The sequence below is a fragment of the Triturus cristatus genome, chromosome 5_1 (genome assembly GCF_964204655.1).
Source record: "Triturus cristatus chromosome 5_1, aTriCri1.1, whole genome shotgun sequence".
NCBI lineage: Eukaryota > Metazoa > Chordata > Amphibia > Caudata > Salamandridae > Triturus > Triturus cristatus.
In genome coordinates, this window is record NC_140587.1 from 308,122,478 (window position 1) to 308,145,906 (window position 23,429).

Here is a 23,429-nt window from a genome sequence, read left to right on the forward strand (position 1 = left end):
AAGTCAAGAAGCAATAAGAAATGTAAAAGCCCAATAAATAAATTTAAACAAAAAAACTATGCACTTGAAAGGTGCCCCTAAGCCTGGTGTAAATTGCAATACTTGTTCAACTCGATAGTACGAAGCATTATGTAAATGTGGAAGGAAATCCCAGAAAGTGTTTAGGCCTTGTAACCAGTTGGAAACCGAAATACACATATTAATGCAATACAATACCACTGACAGTCACTAATTGACATTCATGATACAATGATGTGTCCTGTGTACCGCAAAAGTCTTGCTGCACTTTAATGTCAAAATTAAGGAAATGCATGCCCTCCAATTGTCTCTCTTCAGCCTTAACCAGGCAAGTGACTTACTCACATACAGGGGCATATGTACAAGGGAATGACAGAGTGTGGCGTTAAGCACAAATTGCTAATGCCGTGCGCCGTCATTCCGAAAACGCAGGGATGAGCTGTATATACAAAGATACGGCACATCCCTAATTTTTCTTAGCGCTGGCGCTAAAGTTAGCTGCCTGGCGCCAGTGCAGGGACACTTGCACAAGGTGCAAGGGTGCCTGCATTGAGGGAATGATTGCTTATGTGCAGGAAGGTGTCCCTTCCTGCATATAAACAATCACAGATGGCGTTATGTCACTTCTATGTGTGCTGCATTGTGCACCACACATAGAAGTTGTAAATCGTCATTTTGTAATCATTGTTTATGTGCAAGTAGGAAAACCTTCCTGCGCATAAGCAATTATTCATGGCGCTTTGCTGCACACATAGAAGCAGCAAAAACGAGACGAACTAAAGCATTTCTCCTTGTTTCGCCATGTTAAGACCAGGTTTTCCCTGGTCTTAATTTTGTCTCTGCCTCCTATTTAAACCACCCTTGTAAATAGGGGGCAGCGTCAAAATCAATGAGTGTCGTCCCGGAACACCCGTTGCCCACCCTGTTCACGCTAAGTGTAGTGTGAAAGGGGGCCTTATTTATAAGGCAGCGTTAAGCCATGTTGAGTGCCTTAACGCCGCCTTGTAAATAAGGAGAGGACCCTATCGCCACAAGAACGTCATTAAAAGTGACGCTTCTGCAGCAATAGGGGCTTGTAAATATGCCCCATAGTCTTCAGGAATTCTGTGACATGCATTTGCAAGCAGTACTTTTGCATGTGGTGCTCTCCTCTTCGAACAAGATTTCAGGACGTTGATGTTATTTATTATAGTAATTTTGAACACTCCATATTGTTTTAGCAAAATCACGTTTTCTTGCTTTATGAGGTGCCTATACTACATTTTAATGTTGCATTACATCAGGATTACATCAGGAGCCATGGCTGCTATTTATCTTGTTACAATTTGTCTCCTATTTCTCATTAAACTGTTTTTTGGCTGGACCTATTCTCCAAGACATCAAGCTTCGCTGGATTGGTCATTGCTTGTAATGTGTGCACCGGACCATACTCTGGTAACCAGAGCTTCCAAGCTGATAATGTCATTTTAATGCTGTAAGATAACGAATAAAGCAAAAGGCGGTTCCTAGCGGATTCGTGAAGGTGTATAAATATTTAATTACATACACACATTTATATAGTCTGTTCTCTTTTTCTTGCACTGTGTGATCACGCGAGTATGGACCACTATTGTGATAAATTAACCATTGTACAGTTTGGGCTGACCTAATGACTACTTGTCACCTGTTTCATTATTTTAATTATGATATTACTTAGTAAAAAAATACATACATTGATTATCTATACTTTTAACAATTTGCTAATCATTTAATTATATTTGTTGTAAGTAATTTAATTAATATGTAACTTCTTGATTCTTCTAGGAGCCCCTTTTTGCTATATTCAGTGTTGCCTCTAGTTTCTGATGGGTATCATGGGCAGCCCCTGTTTCCAACAAACTGTACAATGGTGAATGGCCGCCCCAGTGACCAAACCTCTTAGTCTCTATGTTTCATTTCTTCTGTCCTACCATTTTACACTCCTCTTGCCCTCACTCCCACACACAAATTTGATAAAGTAAAAAGCAATTTCTACACTTCTTGTTATTTACTTCACCTACTAGCATGGCATGGAATAACACTGCTCTTTCATGAACGTAATCTATATGTATACATAAACATCTGTTCTTCTAAAATTGTTATGTATGAATAAGTGATGGATTTGTGAAATACTCCCAGCATTGTCATAGTTTATTACTATTCCTCCAGTTATATTCATTAGGCATACAGGCTATCTGTCCAAAGTCTATCCTTAGTTGTGTAGTTCCCTCTGAAATGACACCCAGACATCTCTTGGTGGGTAGGTGTCTCAATCAGCGGGTAAACAAAGGATTGTCTGTAGAGAGTGTCATATGAACTGACTGATGATGAGGCCTCCTTTTCCAAAATGTGTGCAGGCTTTTTGAATCTACAGAATTATTCAGTTTTCTATTTTTTTGTGTCTGGACCTGATTTCGCCCTCATGTTCTTTCTCATGTAGCCTTACTGCCTTGAAAACTGATAGTATGGAAGGGTAATAGCTTGGAAATGTGTACGTGGTGTGTGTAGATGCATAAAGATATACTTATATTAGCGCCTACCAATTTGGATGGATAAGTGATGTGTATGTATATAGATATGCAAATTCCCATTTAGGTAAACAATAATAATGTTGAAGATATAATACATAATATTTTTGTTAGAATCTATTCTAATGTATTTCTTTGACGTATTTTGATAAATGTGTTTTGCTCAAACAAATAATAAAAACAACAACAACAACACGATTGCAGAAGATCTTCCCTTTCATTCCTTCCCATGCATGGAACCAGGTGGTTCTGGCATTAATCCCATCTGGGATTGATTATTGCAATGAACTTTATTTAAACAATAACAAGGTCACTCTTGTCAAATTACAACTGGTGCAAAATGCAGTGGCCAGACTGACACGAGGCATCCCTAGATGCATATAATTCCTTAAGGACTGCATGAACTTCACCGCCTCCCTGTCCAAAAGCAAATCCCCTTCAAAGCCTTGTATAAAAGCAGTTTACAGTGAAAACCCTGGAGAAATCAAGTCCATGGTTCAGTGATATTCCCCAGGTAGACCTCTCCGATTTGCAGTTCACAGCTTACTGGTCACCCTCAGAGTGCGCCGAAAGAGATGGGGAGGCAGAGCTTTTTCGTTTGCAGTGGCTAAACTCTGGCACACCCTACCCCTTCAGGATGAAGCTCCATATGCCATTTAGGAAGGCCTTAAGAAATCGTGGCTCTTCCTGTGATTGACCCCCGTCATCTGGTCATGTTCAGGTATGCTGTCGGGAATGGCAAGAAACGCCTTGATGCCCGTGGGCACCTGTTGCACTATATAAAGCTTTATCATATCATATCATGCTCGGCACCCTAAGGGTAGGACTATGCTATACAACAGATCTATCAACATGTTTCACCCTTTGAGATACACTTTGTCATCAGCAGCCATGTTTTTCTGGCAGATGTTAATGTTTATTTGAATTTACTTGTCATTTTCGGTCAAATAATTTGCATGTTTATTTCAATGTTTTTTTTATTGTTTTACTTGTTTCCTGGTATCTTGGTGGTCAGTATTTGCATCTCGACCACATCACTTGGATGTAAATACTACATAACAACATAGCAGGTTGCATTTGCGACTTTGTCTGCTGGTCAGTTCTTTGTTTATTTTGGTTGCATTGTATTAGATGATTTTGACATCTATTCCGCTGTTTGTTTATACATTTAGTACATGGTATCAAAGTAATGTACAAATGCATATTAGACAGTGGAGGTATGATTCAAGTTAGGACGCTAAAATCGTAATGTTAAATGTGTATTAAGTATGTTTTTGAACTTGTATTTGGTAATTCTTCTCTAAATGTAGAATTTGCATGGCACACTATCTGCTGCAGATAGTTACAACTAGGATGTTTAGTCTAAATAAAACGTGTTTTTGATTGCTAGTAACTTTGACAAACATTGTTTTGGCGTTATGAAGCACTCATTATAATATCAAAACTTTAAGTCTAGTACAGTGTGCAGTACAGAGGTAGAACTAGCTAGAGACTGAAAAACTTACTGGGTAAGTTCAGTAAGAGGTCCTTGAGAAAAAGGGTCCGGGTGAGAGGGCAGTGAGCCCGGGTGGTAAGGAAACATCAGTGAATGCCACGGGTTGAGGGTCCTTCACGGTGTATTCATTTGAAAAGGCCAGGGGAGGGGAAAGTGTTAATCCTGGTGTGGGATAGGTTGTAAGGGAAAAGAATGGAGACGGCATGTAGACTTACTAGGATTTTGTTTATCACATCCTGTAGGGGGATCTGAAGATGCCGTAAGGTAGCCCTGTGGGGAATGAATCCCCACCCTTTGGGTCACAAAGGTTTATACAGGTTTTATTTAGGGAGATAAAGTAATTAACATTGTGAACTACAATTTTACATTAGAAATGAAAATTAAGAAATAATAAAAATTAAAAAATTATGCCGGGAACAGTTGATCATTAATGTAATTAAATTGATTTCAGGACCAGCGTACATTAGTGATAACTGAGCCATAAACAAGTCTGCAAGAGATGTGCAAATACTGAATGGAAGATGAGTCACAAGGTGCAAACTATTAAATACAGATTATATACAAAGCCCGACCCATTCACGGGAGCATAAGAACATAAACAGTAAGGTCTTATGTCATGAAATAAGGGGTATGATGATAGTGAAGGGTGGCTAAGAGGGGAGGAGAGGATGTCCTGGCTTAGCATATTAACAAACCAGGGTATAGTTTCACTCATCTAAAGTTTTCAAGCCATGTTCAACAGTATTGAAGTGAGCTGTCCAACAACATTCACACTTGTTGAGAAGTTGCTGCAGGTTACCACCCCTAAGTGGTAGGGTAGGCTGGTCTATGATCTCTCAAGAAAAGTCAGTCTCTTTGTGGCCAAATTCTTGGAAGTGTACCACATCTGATTCGGCTTCTATGCAGGATTATCAGATCCTTAATAATGTGTGTTATTTGTCCTATGTAGAAGAGGTTGCATTGGCATTGTATGGCATAAATGACATTGCAGGGTCTGCAGTTGGTTAAGCCTTTTAATGGGTATGTGTGTTCATAAAATTGGAATTATTTAGTCTTGTGATGTGGAGCACGCAAAACACCTCTTGCATTTGTAATGACCTATAGTGGGGGGCAAGCCCCAGGCAAATGTGATGGCTTCTTCTCTGTTGATTCCTTTTGGCCAGGTTATGGCGTGTACCAGGTTGTTTGCGAGGTTGTGGCCACAGCGGTAGGAGAACAGAGGGGATTGTTGAAAAATGTCTAGGGTAGTCAGGGTGTTCCAATTTCTTTTGATGAGTTTGGAGATTTTGTTGCTGGAAGGAGACAAGGTAGATAGGAAGGAAATACGGGTATTCCTATTTTTCTCTTTAGGTGCGAGCAAGGTTTTCCTGTGGTTGTACCAGGCATGTTTGCGGGCTCTGGTAACCAATCTTTTGGGATAGCCACGTGAGATGAGTTTGTCGGTGAGTATGGCTGCTTCACGGAAATAGTCCTTCCTCCATTTGCAGTTGTGGTGGATGCGGAGGAATTGTCCAAAAGGCTAACCATCTCGCAAACCCCGTGGATGGAAACTGGAATATAATAGGAGAGTATTACGCTATGTGGGTTTTCTGAAAAGAATTATGCCTATTTTGTCTTCTATGATCTGTAGTGTGTTAAAATGAATGAAAGCGCGCAGGCATGGGTCTTGTATAAAGGATTGATGATTTATTCTTCAGATCCAAATCACATGTTACAGGTTATAAGAAGATGTTCTGTTCCTTCTTAATGCCCCACCAGGAGCAGCGTCCTCCCTGCTCAGCCCCTCCTCACCAACTGATCACACTAGAATCCCAACCACCCTCAACATTCTAGCATACCTCATCCAAGGCTGAGCAGGCAGGCAGAGAGCCAGAGTAGGGAGAGTGTAAAGATAATAAGCACATCACAACACATCTCCCCCCTTATAATATTTGAAAACAATCAACATGTGTTAAGATGATACAACACTCACTGAGCATAGGAGGATGCATTAATAACAACTAATTAAACATCACCCCCCCAGCGATAATGATCATAAACAGAAAAATGCATGAAAATAAATTTAACACACATTTAGTAGAAAAGAAAGATGAATAACCAAAACATTAAACACCATCCTTCCCCTGATAATGATCAAAAACAAAACTGCAAAACTAGCATGAAAACTCAGACTACAACTATGGGTACAAGACACTACACTACACCCCACAACGTACCCATTGTGCCTCATAAAAGACACAAGACAGGCAGAACAGGGATCTACAACCCTAAACTGCACAACTAAGACAAAAACAGATCTACCAATAAGACAGATCTAAGACTAAATCCCTTAACCCTAACCAACATAGGGTACCTTTAAACCCAAAATACTTTATGGGTAACTATAACAGACAAATCAGGGTATCCCTTAACCCTAAAACACTTTTGCGATAACTATGAGTAACAATAACTCATGACAAATTTAGGGTATCCCTTAACCCTAAAGCACACTCACAAAACAGTATGGGTATTTATAACCCAAGACAAATTTAGGGTAACCTTTAACCCAAGACACACCCTCACGTGGGTGACTCTAGACCATTTAGGGTAACCTTTAACCCTATACAAACACAGGGTAACCTTCAACCCCCTACAATTCAGGGCAACATAGCAAAACCAGTATGTCCTTGAACCCCAAAATATACTGGCCACAAGAAGGAATTAAACAACAAATGCACAAATCCCCCAATAATAAACAGTAACCCAAGACCAGCCCCCACGTTCTAAGGAACCAAAACCCACCATTCAAATATAAAACAAAAACAGTGTGACAATGCTGAAAATAAAGAAAAGAAAAGTCTCTGACACCGGTGAGCGAACTGTCACCCGAAATCCTTGTCCAAAATAGATCTGCAAACCTGCATTTCCAGCACATAACATCCAGCCTTTAGACAGTAGGGAATTTGAGCGCAGCTATTGGACTTATGTACACGCTCCATGACAGGACCAGATGAAGAAAAGTGCCGCTTCAAGAAACACCCATACCAAGGAGGAAGACCGCAGATTTCGACATAAGTACCAGTGACATCTTCCTGCTTTGAAACCACGACGTATCCAATAACTTTATTGGCACTGAAAAGACAATGCGTGGTTGGCAACACATGCGACTTGAACGCATGAAGTAACAGGAACAAAGTAAATATGGAGCGCCAATCCCAAAATGGCGGGACGCAGCGCACGCTGCACCGGGTGGCTCAAGGCACGCGCGTGCATCAACGTCTGGAAGCTGCACAACGCTGCGCGAGCCCAAAGCAAGACTCGCGCTGAGAACAACGGAAAGGCAGTTACTGGTGAGTGACCGTTTGCTTTGAAATTACAAATGTCATCCAGTGAAACAGTCACAAACGTCCCAAAAACACCCAAAAATTAAAAAAAAAATGCACCAAAACCTTGCGAGCCAGCTTTATAAAAGGCACACATCGGTAGGCATAAATCGCCACTGCTTTGAACTCCCGGGCTACTTACAGCTGTTGCTCAAACACCCAAACACCCCGAACACATGAAGACTTTTCCATGACTCGCATTGCAGGCTCCTCACACGACGCTCTTCCCCAAGACGTGAACAAAGAGCTCCTCAGTTGACAAACAGAGACTGAAACGCTAACACAGTCTCAATGTCTTTTTAAATTTAAAATTATTTCTTTAAAGTCTCTGAGGAAACTTGACAACACTTCCATTCTGAGTAGGTAGACTGAAATGCGATGCTCCGTGTGTGATGCTGTGATGCTGTGATGCTGATCGCACCCTTTCCCTTGCGCCGAAATTCATATTGTCATCATTTTCACCTCAGCAGCCTCTTTGAATAAATAGTAGACTACCAGCCTTTACTCCTCACAGGGATGTCGGTTATCAACCAGAACCACACAACAACTAGTCCAATTAGTCTTTTGGGGAAACACTCACCCAAGTCCATAATCTGGCACGTCCACGATAGGGCTGACCGGTCTTTAGGTCACTGGTGGGGCTTGTGGAGTGCAAGATTACTTCTTCTTAACTGCGCTTCTTCAATACCAAGTTCATCCAAGGTGACTCACATAGGCTCATGAGTTTAACAAGTCCAAAAATACACGCAGGTTCTTTGAATCGTCGCCAGTGTTAAAAGGAATGAATGAGCGCAGGCATGGTCTTGTATAGATGATATGATGATTTATTCTTCAGTCCAAATCATTAGTTACATGTTACAGGAAGATGTTCTGTTCCTTCTTAATGCCCCACCAGGAGCAGCGTCCTCCCTGCTCAGCCCCTCCTCACCAACTGATCACACTAGAATCCCAACCACCCTCAACATTCTATCATACCTCATCCAAGGCTGAGCAGGCAGGCAGAGAGCCAGAGTAGGGAGAGTGTAAAGATAATAAGCACATCACAACATAGTGCAAGGTCCAAAAAAGGAAGGTTGTTCTCTTTGGAATCAGCCGTGAATTTGAGGTGTGGGTGGCAAATATGCAACCATTCGAGGAACTGTAGTAGGGCTTCTTGGTTTCCTCTCAGATTAACAGAATATCATCAATGCAGCAACGCCAGAAAGGGATATTTGTTGTAAAAGGGTTCAAGAGGCCTTATTTATGAGGGATAGTCATATAAAGGGACTCAATGTCCAGGCTGACAATCAGGTCAGTACCTGTGATGAATGGAATGTCTTCTATGAGGTTGATAAGGTACATGCTGTCCCGGACGTAGGTATCTGTGAGCGGGACAAATACTTTGATTATGGTATCAATGTATTACCCAATAGGCTCGAGGATGGGGCCACTTCTGGAGACTATGGTTCTGCCAGGAGGATTGTGTGCATCTTTGTGTATCTTGGGTAAGAACATATATCACCGGTGCTCGTGGATGACGGCTGTTAAGGAAATTGGCTTCTTTGTCCGTGATGATGTCTTGGGATCCCGCTAGTTCAGTGACTTCCTGAATCTTGGCTGTTATGTCTGGTAGGGGATCCAGTGGTACAGCCAGATAGTGATTTGCGTTCGCTAGTTGTCTTAGTATTTCCATGTTGTATTTTTCTTGGTCCTTGATGACGATGCCGCCACCCTTTTCAGCTGGTTTCATGATTATGTCCTTGTTGGAAGTAAGATTTGTGAGGGCCTGTTTCTCAATGAGGGTCAGATTGTAAGTTACAAATTCATGTTCAACCTGGATAGTTTTGATCTCATGTAAGACCCGTCTCTCAAAGGTGAGGATGTCAGGGGGCATAAGAGCCGCTGCTGGGTTGAATGTAGAGGGTGGTTAGAAAGGAGAACAACCAGCCAGGTCGCGTTGTGGTCTCTCCGCAAATAATTGTTTTAATCTGATTCTCCTGAAGAACTGTAGGAGGTTTTAATGTGGCTCGAAAAAATTGCTTCTGTCTACAGGGACGAAAGAGAGTCCTTTGCTCAGGAGAGGGATTTCCTGGGGTGAGAGATCATGTTGGGAAAGGTTGAAGATAGGGAATGTTTGCAGAGTGTTGGCAATAGGACTGGTGGAGATGGTCATTGGTGGGGGCCCCATTGGTAAAACTTGCGGCAGGTCTGACGTTCTCCTACGTATTGGTATTGGTAGTTGCTCCTTGAGAGGCCCCTGCCTCTGCCCCGCTTTGTATCTAAAAAAACCGGCTCGGAGGAGTGGTTGTGGTCTCTGGGGTCTTGTAGTACTGGGACCTTCACCGCGGCTTGAGTCTTCAGCTGAGGTGTTGGAGGAGTCCGAGAAGGTTACTGTTGGTTGTTGCGAAATCTACCCCAAATTTTTGTTGTCTGGGTGGTTGGTATGCTGTCTCATAGAAGTCGCCATGAAGGTACGGGTAAGTTCTTTTGGTGTTGTAACTTTTGATTTCCTTTTGGATTTTGTTAATCTTCTTATTTTGTTTAAAGGTGTCAAAGTTAGAGACAGTGGTATTTATTTGGTAAAGGATAATCTGTGCACCTGTCAAGGTACTATCTTCCAAGATGAGTTTCTCGAGTCACTTGTCATATACATCTTCGGCCTTGCTCTGCTGTAAGATTTTCACAAGACTAAAGTCCGAGTTACAAAAACTGATGTAGTGCAGCATTGGTGTAGGTGCTTCATGCAAGTACCATCCACAAAAAAGTGACGCTATTCTCATGCAGCTTTTCCACACTTTTAACATGGCAAAGAAAAAGGATCCAGGAGGGAATTTTCACTAGATGAGGCACTGTCCTTGAGGGGAGCATGTACAGTCTGTTAAAGACAGATTATAAAATATTTATGAAAATCTGGGCGATGAGAATTACTCCATGCACCCAACAGGTGGTTCATACAGATCAAAATGGATTTCTTCCAGGGCGGCTAATGGCCACTAATACATACTTTTTAATGCAAGCTATTGACTATTTTTCGACTAATAAGATCAAAGCAGCAATTCTTATAATGGATGTCAAAAAGGCCTTTGACTTTGTAGATTGGTGTGCTTTATTTTTTATTTTGGATAAGTTTCGTTTTCCACATCAGTTGATGTGTATGTTGAAAGAAGAATATAGCCAGACAGAGGCCAAAATTATTATTAATGGGGTAGAAGCTGGGATGGTATATATAAATTGTGGAAATCGATGTGGATACCCGCTGTCCCTTCTTCTGTTTTCCCCTTCTATTTAATCCCTAGCAGCAAAAATTCATCATAATTCATCAATTTTAGCTCTCATTGATGGGATGGCAAAAATGTAATTATACGCAGATGACATAATTTTATATCTCAAAGCTGGGGGATCTCATATGAAGGGTGCGTTGGACGAAATCCAGAAATGTAAGCATGTTGGGGGATACAAGGTGAATCAAGCAAAAACAGAAATCCTCACATTCAATTTGAAGTTTTACAGCATCGATCACCACACCCAATTAGATACCTTGGTATCTTTGTCACAAATAAATATGCCCAACTGTTTTCACTAAACTATGGAAATATCCTTGCGAAAGTGAATAAATTATTAGATAACTGGACTCTTTTGCATTTATCACTGAACGGATGGATCTTAATTGTCAAAATGTCAATGCGCCAATTTGTTTTTATTCCTTTTTAGTAATCTCACAATATAAATTCCTTGCTATTATTTGAAAGAATTGGATAACATGATTCGGAAGTTTGTTTGGAATAATAAACAACCTCGGGTAAAACTAGCCACATTACAATTAGATGTATCATGTGGGGGATTGTCACTCCCACATTTTGCGACATAATACCAGGCCTCTCTGAATAACTTGTTATCACAATTAGGAGAGATAATTTCAGTCTTCGATAATTTCCTCTTGATTCATATGTTAAAAGAAAGTGCCATTAAATTGCTAGCTTTTTTATGGTCAGCAAAACTTCACAAAAGTCATGATATAAGGTTTTATTGGCCTTATTGGTGAGAACTCAGTTGTTTTTTAAATATTGAGATATCCCAGCATACCATGTTTATACGCCTATTCAAGATTGTGCAAGAGGTTTAACGCCGTCCAAAGGACTCATCAGCTATGGCAAGAATTAGGTTTTGATCGGCTTGGGGATTTGTACAATCATGATAGATTAATGACATGGGAAACAATAGGATTGCAATTCAGTAACCAAAGCACCGCCCTTTATATGAGTTTCCACCAGGTAGTGAATTTTCTCAAAAACAATTATAGTATGCTGAGCGAATCTGCACACCTCACTAGGGAGATGGCGAACAACAGAGTGGGTGTTGGAATTTGGTATCACTTGTTACATCAGAAGGCTAATAGAGAGGAGATTATTATGGAGTGGCTTTGGAAAATTCATTCTGAGACAGGGTGTAAATTCAACACTAGAGAATGGCAGCAGCTTAGTGAGACAAGTAATAAAGCACTGCGAGGTGCTCATTTCAAAAGAATTAATTTTCTATCCAGATGGATAGCATATTAAACCCCATTGAGACTGCATAGATGTTTCCAACAAATCGGAACCAATGGTTAAGACACAACAGGATGAAGGGGGTTGGGTACATATATTTATTGAGTGTATTAACTTACAGCAATTTTGAAAGGATGTTTTTATTTCTATTACTCGCTGTTTGTCTGTAACAATATTGTTTTATGGAATTATTCTCTTCTAGAAATACTACAAAATTTACACTCAAAAGTAATGTGAAAATATTTTGAAAAATACAAGAGTAAAAAATAACACAAGGTAAAATTATTTTAAATATATACTGACTTAGCTTACTTTGTGTCCATCTGCAATAACAATGGCACCTCCATGAGCTTCATTATATCTTAAAACATGTTCTGAATGAAAAATGAAAAGGTCATTAAAGTCAGTGGTCATTGTTAACAACATTAGCAATTTTACACTGAGTCAGGCAAAATGTTCCAAATTTAAAAAGCATGGTTTGATTATAATACTGAATCAATGTGTGTTCCATAGGAGTACATATACAAGCATTACAGAAATGTATAGTTTTAAAGTTGATCTATGAAAGGTTCGACTTAGAGTATAAAAGCTGAATTGCATACACCTACTTCTTTTCAATCTTGGTTGTGTGGGTTGGCGGATGACTTAGCAAATTGTGACGGCATGGCTAAAGACCACATCACTCATTTATATTTGAAGATATGTGTTGTCTGTGTAACTTGAGGCAGCTGTTGACATTGTTCATTACATGTGACAACACATACACCCCTACACCATACTGCTAGAGTGTATGCATTGTTATAAGCCTTGCTTAATAACTCGTTGTTGGAAACGCCCCGTTTTTGCAGGGTTATCCCCAAACTTTTTGCTTCTTCCTCCTTTATTTTTTCTGACCCGTAGTTGTTGGCAATAGGACTCTGGGCACTTTACCACTGCTGATCAGTGCTAAAGTGCATATGCTCTCTGTATAAATTGTTATATGTATTGGTTATCCATGATTGGTATATTTGTTTCACCTGTTAGCCCCTAGTAAAGTGCACTGAGTGTGCCAGGGCTGGTGATTCAAATGCTACTAGTGGGCTGCAGCACTGATTGTGCCACCCACAGGAGTAGCGCTAAAATGATGTCTTAGGCCTGCTTGCAGTGCCTATGTGCAGTCCAGGACTGCCATGTCGACCTGGCCAGTGCACCCACTGACCAGGCCTTATCCTTCCCTTTTTGTACATGTCAGGCATCCCTATGGTGGCCCTAGGTACCCCCCTGGGCTGGGTGCAGTGTATCTGAAAGGTAGGGCATGTACTGAGGTGTGTAACATGCCCTGGTAGTGAATTACAGCCATTTTCGTTTTTCACTGCTGAGAGGCTATCTTGCCCATAGGATAGAATGGGGAAGGCTGTTTACATGCCTATCTTCCCATAAGGGCAAGAAAGAAAATCCAAGTTTGGTATCTCTGTGTTCAGAATTTCATTATACATCTTTTTAGCAAGATGGTTTTAAAATTCACTGTGTGAGAATAGCACTTTTTAGAAAGTAGCTATTCTCCTGTTTAACCTTCCTGTGTGCCTGTGTGCTGGTTGGCTGACTGGTGTCATGTGATGGGCTAGGTGGCTCCAGGAGCCTGGATGAGTCAGCAGCAGGGTGAATAGGGAGATCTGCTTTAGATGGGTGGGAGGAGTAGTCCCTGGGTTTGAATAGGGCTGCCCCTGCCAGCACAAAGCTGGCTCCACCCCCTGCTGGCCAGGCTGAGGACTCTGCCTCTGCTGGCACAAAGAAGGCTCCACCTCCTGCTGAGCGTCTAACGACCCTGCCCCTCACTCTGAAAGGAACCAGGTGCTCCAGAGCAGAGCACACCCAGGAACCGGTTTGAGCAGGGGAATCCCCCCACTGAAACAAAGAGAGACAAAGACTTGGAGGGGTACAAGAAGAGGACCCCAGACACCTAAACTTTAGATCACTTTGGAACTAAGAAGAAACCTCTGCCAAGGAGAAAGCTGAAAAGGACTGAAGAGGAGAAGACTGCCTGCTTGCTGTTTTGCTTTGCTGCCAAGGAGAGGGGAAGGACTTTGCTGTGTCCCCTTCTTTTGATTCTGATCTCCAAGGGCCTGAGAAGAGCTGGCTCCCTGTTAAGAAGTCCCAGGAACAAAAGGACTTCACCACCAGCTCCCCTGGAACTCTGCTGAAGGAGTTCTGACCTGCCTTGGAGTGCTTGCCCAGTCTTGGGGCCTCAGGAGTTCGTTTTGCTGTGTTTTGGGAGCTGGGAAGCAGAAGCGTGAAAAGAGTAACTGGTACCCAACGCATCATCCGATTGCGTGTCGCAAGAACGAGAGTGCGTGGAAAATTTAATCGCGGCACCATCGCAACACGCAGGGTCCCCGCATCGCCGAGTGCGTCGAGCATCGTCCCGAAGCGTGAAGATTCCTGACATTGCGAGGGTCGTCGCAGAACCAGTTTGCGAGCTGCACCACTGCCGGTGCGTGGAAGTCTCCAGTCATCGTGTGCGTCGACGCAGAGTCCCGTTCCGTGGCGCATCGAGAGTTGCGGCGCCGGAAGTCAACGCTGCGCCGCGCATCGTGCCACATCGAAGCGTGTCGCATCGAACCTGTGCGTGAAGCTTCCCCCTAAGAAACCTACGCAACGAAGGCCAAAGTCATTGCATCCTCCCCTTACAGATCGGAGCCGGCGCATCCATCTCTGCTGCGTGAAGCAGGGCTGCTGCAAAGCCTCCCCAGGATCTCAGGAGTATCGCATCACCTTTGCCATCTTCCTTGTTATAGCTTTTGGGAACCTTATCGCAACTACAGGTACTGTTGGGCACGAAAGTGTCGCATTTTGTGCATTGAGAGTCGCATTGTGCAAGACACTGACTTTTACATCCTGGAGTACTTTCTGCAAACTCTTGAACTATCTTTAAAGTAACCTTTTTGAATTATTTGTTGGTTTGTCTGTAGTATTTGGTCTTGTGAAGTTTTTAGTAAAGATACCTTATTTTTCTAAAACTGGTGTGGAGTAAATCTGTGGTGTTTTTATTGTGTTACTGTGAGTGTTGGTACAAATACTTTACACATTGCCTTTGATAGCCTAGACTGCTCAGGCCAAGCTACTTAGAGGGTGAGCAGGGGTTATCTTAACAGTGTATCCCCTTTCCCTGACTAGAAGCAAGGGTCCCTACTTGGACAGTGGTACCTACCCTGCCAACTAGAGACCCCCAGATCTAACATTGGTGGTCAGCGGTGAGGATTGAACTTGTATTTGTACTTGACCCACAGTAATTGGTGTACATCACTAGTTTAAGTGCAGACTAATAGACAACCACATAATATATTTTTTATTCTATTTTTGAGTAACTCTTCAAGAGCATCATGTCTCAGGTGGCAACAAGTGAGAGGGCAGAATTGGAGTTTTCCATTGAGGATTTGTATTCGTACAAAGTTGAGGAGCTCAAGCAATTCTGCAAAGACCTTGGTTGCCCTGTGAAAAGCGGATCTAGAAAGGATGTGCTACAAAGATTCTTGAAGGCCTGTTGGGAGGCCCAAGAGGAAGATGATGCAGATGAAGAGAATGGTTTTGTTCCCCAAGCTCTGCCCGTGGTCGGACCAGTCTCAAGGGCTGGCAGCTCCCATTCCAGTAGGAGTCTCACTCTAGAGGAGTTGGAGGAGAATCAAAGGGCTAGAGATCATGAGTTAGAAGTCATGAGGCTTGAGTTGAAGCTGATGGAAATAGAAATCCAGAACAAAGTAGAAGAGAGCAAGAAGATGTATGCCTTGGAAGAATTGAAATTGACCTTGGCACATGAATTAAGAATGAGGGAGCTTGATTTGGAGCTCGAGAGGCTTGAGGCCATGAGTGTCTCAGCTGAAGAAGAATGGTTAGCTCAAGAAGTGAGCTTTGCTGAGTTGGAGGTGGAGTCCAGCTCAGATGGTGGCAGCAAGATTGTAATATCCAGTGCTGAGGGAGAGGTACAAACACCCAGAGATGTGGCGCCTAACTTGAGGGAGGGGGTTGACATACACCAGGGGGTTCAGGTTTATGATGTAGTTCCAGTGGAGTGCAGTGTCCCTGAAGTGGATTGGGGAACTGGCACAGGGGACCATATTCCTAGTGGTGGGAGGGACACTCTACTGACCCTAGATGAGAGGTACAGGGAGAGGGGTTCCCCCATGGTAGAAACCTTGGTGTGTGAGTGTGAAGACCGCCCAGAAGAGTGTGAGTTGTGTGACAGGGACAGTCAGGTACTGTCTTGCCAATCTCAGGAGAGTGGTGTGGGGTACTTGTGTGAGGCACTGGAGGGTGAGGCAAAAGGTAGCTTGGTTAACAACTGTGGGGGACTGTATGATTCATTTGTTGGAGAGCATATTTTAAGTCCCTGTTTTCCAGAGCTATGCCAACACCCGGTGGAGTGTGAGTTCTCTGGTTCCAGAGAGCTTGCGTTGGAGGCAGACCTTTGGTTGGATGCCAAAAGGTCTGGAGAGGCATTGGGGAGTGATCCCAAAAGGAATGGCCCAGATATCTTCCAGACCTGTGAGGTGGAAGAGGTTCAGTGTAGCCCGGTTAGTTCCCAGTGTAGTGGGAGGGGTGTAGGGGCTCACGTCCTGTCTCAGTGGAGAAGGGGTGAGTGTGGGACTGTGGGTCCCAAGGTGCCCGAAACCCAGTCTCTGGGCCTGGTGGGTTCCTTAAGGGAACACCAGGTTGGGGGCCTAGACAGTGCTAGTAGGCCATTTGAGGAGGATCTCCTAGTGTCAGGAGAACCTGGAGCCTCTGTAAACAGAGCTCCAGTGGTTCTGGTGTCTGGCGGTACCGCTCCAGTTGGGAGGGTGCAGAAGTCCAGACTGAGGGGTGAGAGGGGGATGTGTTCCCCAGTGGGAGAACCAGTGGGTCAGGGACCAGCCAGAAGGGCTGAGTCCCCTAGGAGTTACCATGGTGACACCACTTCTGTCCTGGGGGATCTTCGCGCACTGTCAGGTGGACAGGGGCCAGGAGATCTGCGCCAGGCAGACTGTCACGAGACACATGAGTCATGTGTCACCCTTGGGGAGATACTGCGTGAGTCCCCAGAAGTCCTGGCATGCCAGGCAGGTGTGCAACCGCAGGGTTTAGTCCCTGGGTTGGGAGGTCAGGTTCAGGATCTGCCTGACCTGGGGGGAAGAACATCTGTAAGCTGTGTCCTGACCGGTTTGGCTTCCAGGGGTACCACTCCAGTGGGGAGGGTGCAGCTCTCTGGAAGGGGGTGCAGAGGGAGAGAGTCCTCGCCTCTGACCCCGGTGCAACCTGAGGGTTTAGACCCTAGGTTGGGAGACCAGTTGCTGGAGAGAGGTCCTGAACTGTAGGGAGGGACATCTGTAAGCAGTGTCTCTACCAGTTTGTCTTTGAGGTGTACCGCTCCGAGTAGGAGGGTGCAGAATTCTGGAAGGGGGTGCAGAGGGAGGGAGTCCTCGCCTCTGACCCCGGTTCACCTGGAGGGTGTAGACCCTAGGTTGGAGGGCCAGGTCCGGGGTGTCCCCCCTGACCTGGGATCCCAGTTGCAGGATAGAACCCCTGAACTGGTGGGCGAATGGTGCAGGACACCTGCCACAGGTGCCCTGACTATTCTAGAAGGGGGTACCGCTCCAGGTGGGAGGGTACAGAGCCCCAAGGAAGAGGAGGACTGGGTATGAAAAAGCCTACCCCAGCCTCCTGTCCAGCCACCGGATACAGGCCCGGAGCTGGTGGGTCAGTGCCAGGTTGTCAGACCCGACCTGACAGGAAAGGAAGTGGACAAAGGTTGCCCACCACCTTGGACTACTGCCCCCCACCTTCTGACGCCACAGGGGTTTGAGGGCCCGGAGAGACATAAGGCCTGGGTCTCATCCCTGACCACTGTCACTGGTCACTGCGGCTTGCTGTCTGTCTGTTGGGACACATCTGTGAGCAAGTTAAGGCTAGGTGCTGCACAGGTGGTGTCCACAGGTGAAGAGAAGGGTTCCACATGGGTTGGCTTGGTGGACCCTGAGAGTATGGATGGAGAGATCCAACCGGGTTCAGGAAGGCGTAGAACAGGAATAGTGCCCTGCTGCTTGGGCCAGTTTCCATGTTCTATCGCCCTAAGCAGGGAATCCCATCGAGGTATCGCTTGGTCTACCCTGGCTTTAGGCTGGAAGGGGGTTGTGTTGGAAACGGCCATTTTTGCAGGGTTATCCCCAAACTTTTTGCTTCTTCCTCCTTTATTTTTTCTGACCCGTGGTTGTTGGCAATAGGACTCTGGGCACTTTACCACTGCTGATCAGTGCTAAAGTGCATATGCTCTCTGTATAAATTGTTATATTGATTGGTTATCCATGATTGGTATATTTGTTTCACCTGTTAGCCCCTAGTAAAGTGCACTGAGTGTGCCAGGGCTGGTGATTCAAATGCTACTAGTGGGCTGCAGCACTGATTGTGCCACCCACAGGAGTAGCGCTACAATGATGTCTTAGGCCTGCTTGCAGTGCCTATGTGCAGTCCAGGACTGCCATTCCGACCTGGCCAGTGCACCCACTGACCAGGCCTTATCCTTCCCTTTCTGTACATGTCAGGCATCCCTATGGTGGCCCTAGGTACCCCCCTGGGCTGGGTGCAGTGTATCTGAAAGGTAGGGCATGTACTGAGGTGTGTAACATGCCCTGGTAGTGAATTACAGCCATTTTCGTTTTTCACTGCTGAGAGGCTATCTTGCCCATAGGATAGAATGGGGAAGGCTGTTTACATGCCTATCTTCCCATAAGGGCAAGAAAGAAAATCCAAGTTTGGTATCTCTGTGTTCAGAATTTAACTATACATCTTTTTAGCAAGATGGTTTTTAAATTCACTGTGTGAGAATAGCACTTTTTAGAATGTAGCTATTCTCCTGTTTAACCTTCCTGTGTGCCTGTGTGCTGGTTGGCTGACTGGTGTCATGTGATGGGCTAGGTGGCTCCAGGAGCCTGGATGAGTCAGCAGCAGGGTGAATAGGGAGATCTGCTTTAGATGGGTGGGAGGAGTAGTCCCTGGGTTTGAATAGGGCTGCCCCTGCCAGCACAAAGCTGGCTCCACCCCCTGCTGGCCAGGCTGAGGACTCTGCCTCTGCTGGCACAAAGAAGGCTCCACCTCCTGCTGAGCGTCTAACGACCCTGCCCCTCACTCTGAAAGGAACCAGGTGCTCCAGACCAGAGCACACCCAGGAACCGGTTTGAGCAGGGGAATCCCCCCACTGAAACAAAGAGAGACAAAGACTTGGAGGGGTATAAGAAGAGGACCCCAGACACCTAAACTTTAGATCACTTTGGAACTAAGAAGAAACCTCTGCCAAGGAGAAAGCTGAAAAGGACTGAAGAGGAGAAGACTGCCTGCTTGCTGTTTTGCTTTGCTGCCAAGGAGAGGGGAAGGACTTAGCTGTGTCCCCTTCTTTTGATTCTGATCTCCAAGGGCCTGAGAAGAGCTGGCTCCCTGTTAAGAAGTCCCAGGAACAAAAGGACTTCACCACCAGCTCCCCTGGAACTCTGCTGAAGGAGTTCTGACCTGCCTTGGAGTGCTTGCCCAGTCTATGGGCCTCAGGAGGTCGTTTTGCTGTGTTTTGGGAGCTGGGAAGCAGAAGCGTGAAAAGAGTAACTGGTACCCAACGCATCATCCGATTGCGTGTCGCAAGAACGAGAGTGCGTGGAAAATTTCATCGCGGCACCATCGCAACACGCAGGGTCCCCGCATCGCCGAGTGCGTCGAGCATCGTCCCGAAGCGTGAAGATTCCTGACATTGCGAGGGTCGTCGCAGAACCAGTTTGCGAGCCGCACCACTGCTGGTGCGTGGAAGTCTCCAGTCATCGTGTGCGTCGACGCAGAGTCCCGTTCCGTGGCGCATCGAGAGTTGCGGCGCCGGAAGTCAACGCTGCGCCGCGCATCGTGCCACATCGAAGCGTGTCACATCGAACCTGTGCGTGAAGCTTCCCCCTAAGAAACCTACGCAACGAAGGCCAAAGTCATCGCATCCTCCCCTTACAGATCGGAGCCGGCGCATCCACCTCTGCTACGTGAAGCAGGGCTGCTGCAAAGCCTCCCCAGGATCTCAGGAGTATCGCATCGCCTTTGCCATCTTCCTTGTTATAGCTTTTGGGAACCTTATCGCAACTACAGGTACTGTTGGGCACTTTGTGCATTGAGAGTCGCATTGTGCAAGACACTGACTTTTACATCCTGGAGTACTTTCTGCAAACTCTTGAACTATCTTTAAAGTAACCTTTTTAAATTATATGTTGGTTTGTCTGTAGTATTTGGTCTTGTGAAGTTTTTAGTAAAGATACCTTATTTTTCTAAAACTGGTGTGGAGTAAATCTGTGGTGTTTTCACTGTGTTACTGTGAGTGTTGGTACAAATACTTTACACATTGCCTTTGATAGCCTAGACTGCTCAGGCCAAGCTACCTAGAGGGTGAGCAGGGGTTATCTTAACAGTGTATCCCCCTTTCCCTGACTAGAAGCAAGGGTCCCTACTTGGACAGTGGTACCTACCCTGCCAACTAGAGACCCCCAGATCTAACACTCGTAAGGTAACATTTCACTTGCAAATAAATAATGCTTTTACTTTAAACCATGGTATGTGTGTAGATTAATGTAACACACATTCCATGTGTGTGACATAAGGATAATACTTGACAAAAACATATTAGGTTCGTAATTCATTCTGTCTACACATCAAATATCTTCAGTTACATATGAAGGTATGTCTACATGTGTGTATATTATAACTGTAAAATTCTCTTCTGGACATTAACACACATGCAAGAATCATTACATTGAAGGATAAATATTATTCATGACAACTGCAACATAATGCAATTGCTGGGAAGTTGATGCAATAACCCGAGTAAATACTGTCATTTGAACGATAACTCAATCATGAATAACTTCTGTTTTGATGTGCAGTGTTGGCAAATATTTGGAGGTGTGAGCATCAGTAATGCTAGTTTATGTACTAAACTTCAGTTTACACTTAGATAATACTAAAAAGTCACATTTGTGCTTTGCTGGTAACATGTAATAGCTTGTGTACAAATACACAGCGCATTGTATTACTTTAAGGTATGCGTTCTGTCCACTCAAATGTTAAAAATGAATCATAAATTTACATGAGACACTAAGGGTCCTATTATGATGTTGGTGGGAGTTTCCTCCGACCAACACGATCGCAGAAACAGGACCGAACGAACTCCAGTCAGCGGTCCCAACCAGCTCATTATGATGCGACTGCACATGGTGCTATCACATTCTCCCATTTCTCTATGGGAGTTTGCATTACAACCATAAACTGTCCGTAACACAAGCTACCATAAAGAAATGGGGGATTATATTAGTCTCTGCACCCCCTGGCAGGCACCTGAAGGTGCAGGGATTTACCCTCGCCCCCCCCCACCGGAGGCCGCAAAGGAAAGTGGGCCCTGCTAGGGGCCCCCAAACATGCTTTTCTGACAGGGTTACCATGTTGGAAAGGTCGGCATGGAAACCCTGCCGGAAATCATGCATCGTAATCCGGATGGTGTAAACTGCCATCCATATGGATTACGGGCAGGTTCCGACTGGATGACGGGCTCTTTGATGTAGGTCATAAAGCTTTACAACCAACATCGTAATTGGCCCCTAATTGTATAGCAGGGAACAATGTTCAGAGTGATAAGGTTGCCTCAAACAATTATTATGATGACACAATATGTGTTAAAAAACAAGATTCAAATTATAGGTGAATACTATGCATCAATTCCATTCTACATGATCTTTAATGTCTAAAAACATAAAGGAAAGCCATCATGGTAAATAAAAAAACGAAAACTTAAAGTTACAATCTACATTTTCACATGTAAATAAAAAAATGTTTAGGTCACATTAGGAAACCTACAATTTCCATATCAATAGTAATGTAAAGGATGTTTGAATGTCCCAAAACCATGCAATATGTATGTATGTATGTATGTATGTATGTTACTAGTGTAACACTAACACAACATAATTAATCTGCATAGAAATCTGTTTGAGTACGACATTTTACTTTCAAATAATGTCTTTTTGAGTGACAGTTAACAAATCTAGTAGTCATTACTTAATGTGTAACCTCTTTCAATGACATAATTTGCTTTAACTTAGCCAGATAAGACATATTTATTAATTAATGTTTTCTAATTTCTAGTGAATCTTGTATTTTATAAATTCATGTTTCTTCCAAAGATCAATTTAATAATCAGCAGAAAAAATATATTTTGCTAGCAGAAAAGTAAGACAGCTCAGGTTAGAGTCTGTGGCAATAGGATTAAAAAAGGGGACACATATATGAGGCAGAGAAGCAGATCAGAGGGCAATCTCATCTGCAGCAAGGCATGGAGCATCATCTTAAGCAACACATGGACCCGTCAACCCTGCACCTTAACATAAGTGTGAACATCTGCACCTCAACTATCTTCCACATTAGGACTCTCTACCAACACACAGAAACAAAGTGGCAAACAAAAAAAAACATTTGAGGCAAGTCATAATAATTCTGTGGGGATGTCGAGGGGCCCTATCTCCAAAAACCCAACAAATGTAATCTCATTTTTTAGATTTGTTAGATTATATTTATTAAGACGTTTGTTTCTTTCTTAGCTGCAAATTATGTATACATAGTTTAGAATAGTTTTAGATGCAGTTTAGTTTAAGATATAATATTTAGATAGTTTGAAATGATATGTTAGAATATTTTAGATGTGTCTTTTTGATTAGGGGTTTGATGATTTAGTTGGTGTTTAGTATCATAGGTATTGGTTAATTTTTAGTTTAGGTTTGTATGTCTTAGGAGATTTCAGTCTATATTATGTTTTATAGGATAAGGGGCTAATAATTTTAGATTTTATATTGTCGTTTTGGTAAATAGGATTTTAGAATAGTTCTTAGGTTTTAAAGGTATAATTTTATAGTTAGATATAGGCTAGTTTTGTTTCTTTTGCTTATGTATAGTTAATAAAACTCTTTGTAGATTTTTTGTGTGTATATTTTCAGTTGTTTGTTAAGAATGAATGTTCGGCATGATGGAATCCAATTTAATAATGTACAGTATCACGAGTCGCTGCCAAGATTGTTATGTTGGCTTATACTGTGCATAATTTCTCTCTATGGGAGTTGTTCTGTATGTCGCGCAAGACAATGTATGTCCAGCAATGTCACTTAAGAGCGGAGCACAAGGGCAAACATTTAGGCCGCTGTGATATCCTGCACTACTTGTCTGGAGTGCATGCTAATTTGTGGCTATTTATTCTTCTTCGTGGGTTTACTATCTGATGGGTCGCTATGTAATGTGATACCTGTGCAGTATTGAATAAAAACAAGTTAAAAAAAAATAACGTGCAGTATTTGTTAGATGTTCTTATACATTTCTCATGCACATAAAACAGAACACAAATGTTAAATATATGGATGAGAAATAATTTATTGTTACTATCGACAGTGGAGAAGACACTTTAATCAAGATTTTATGTCAT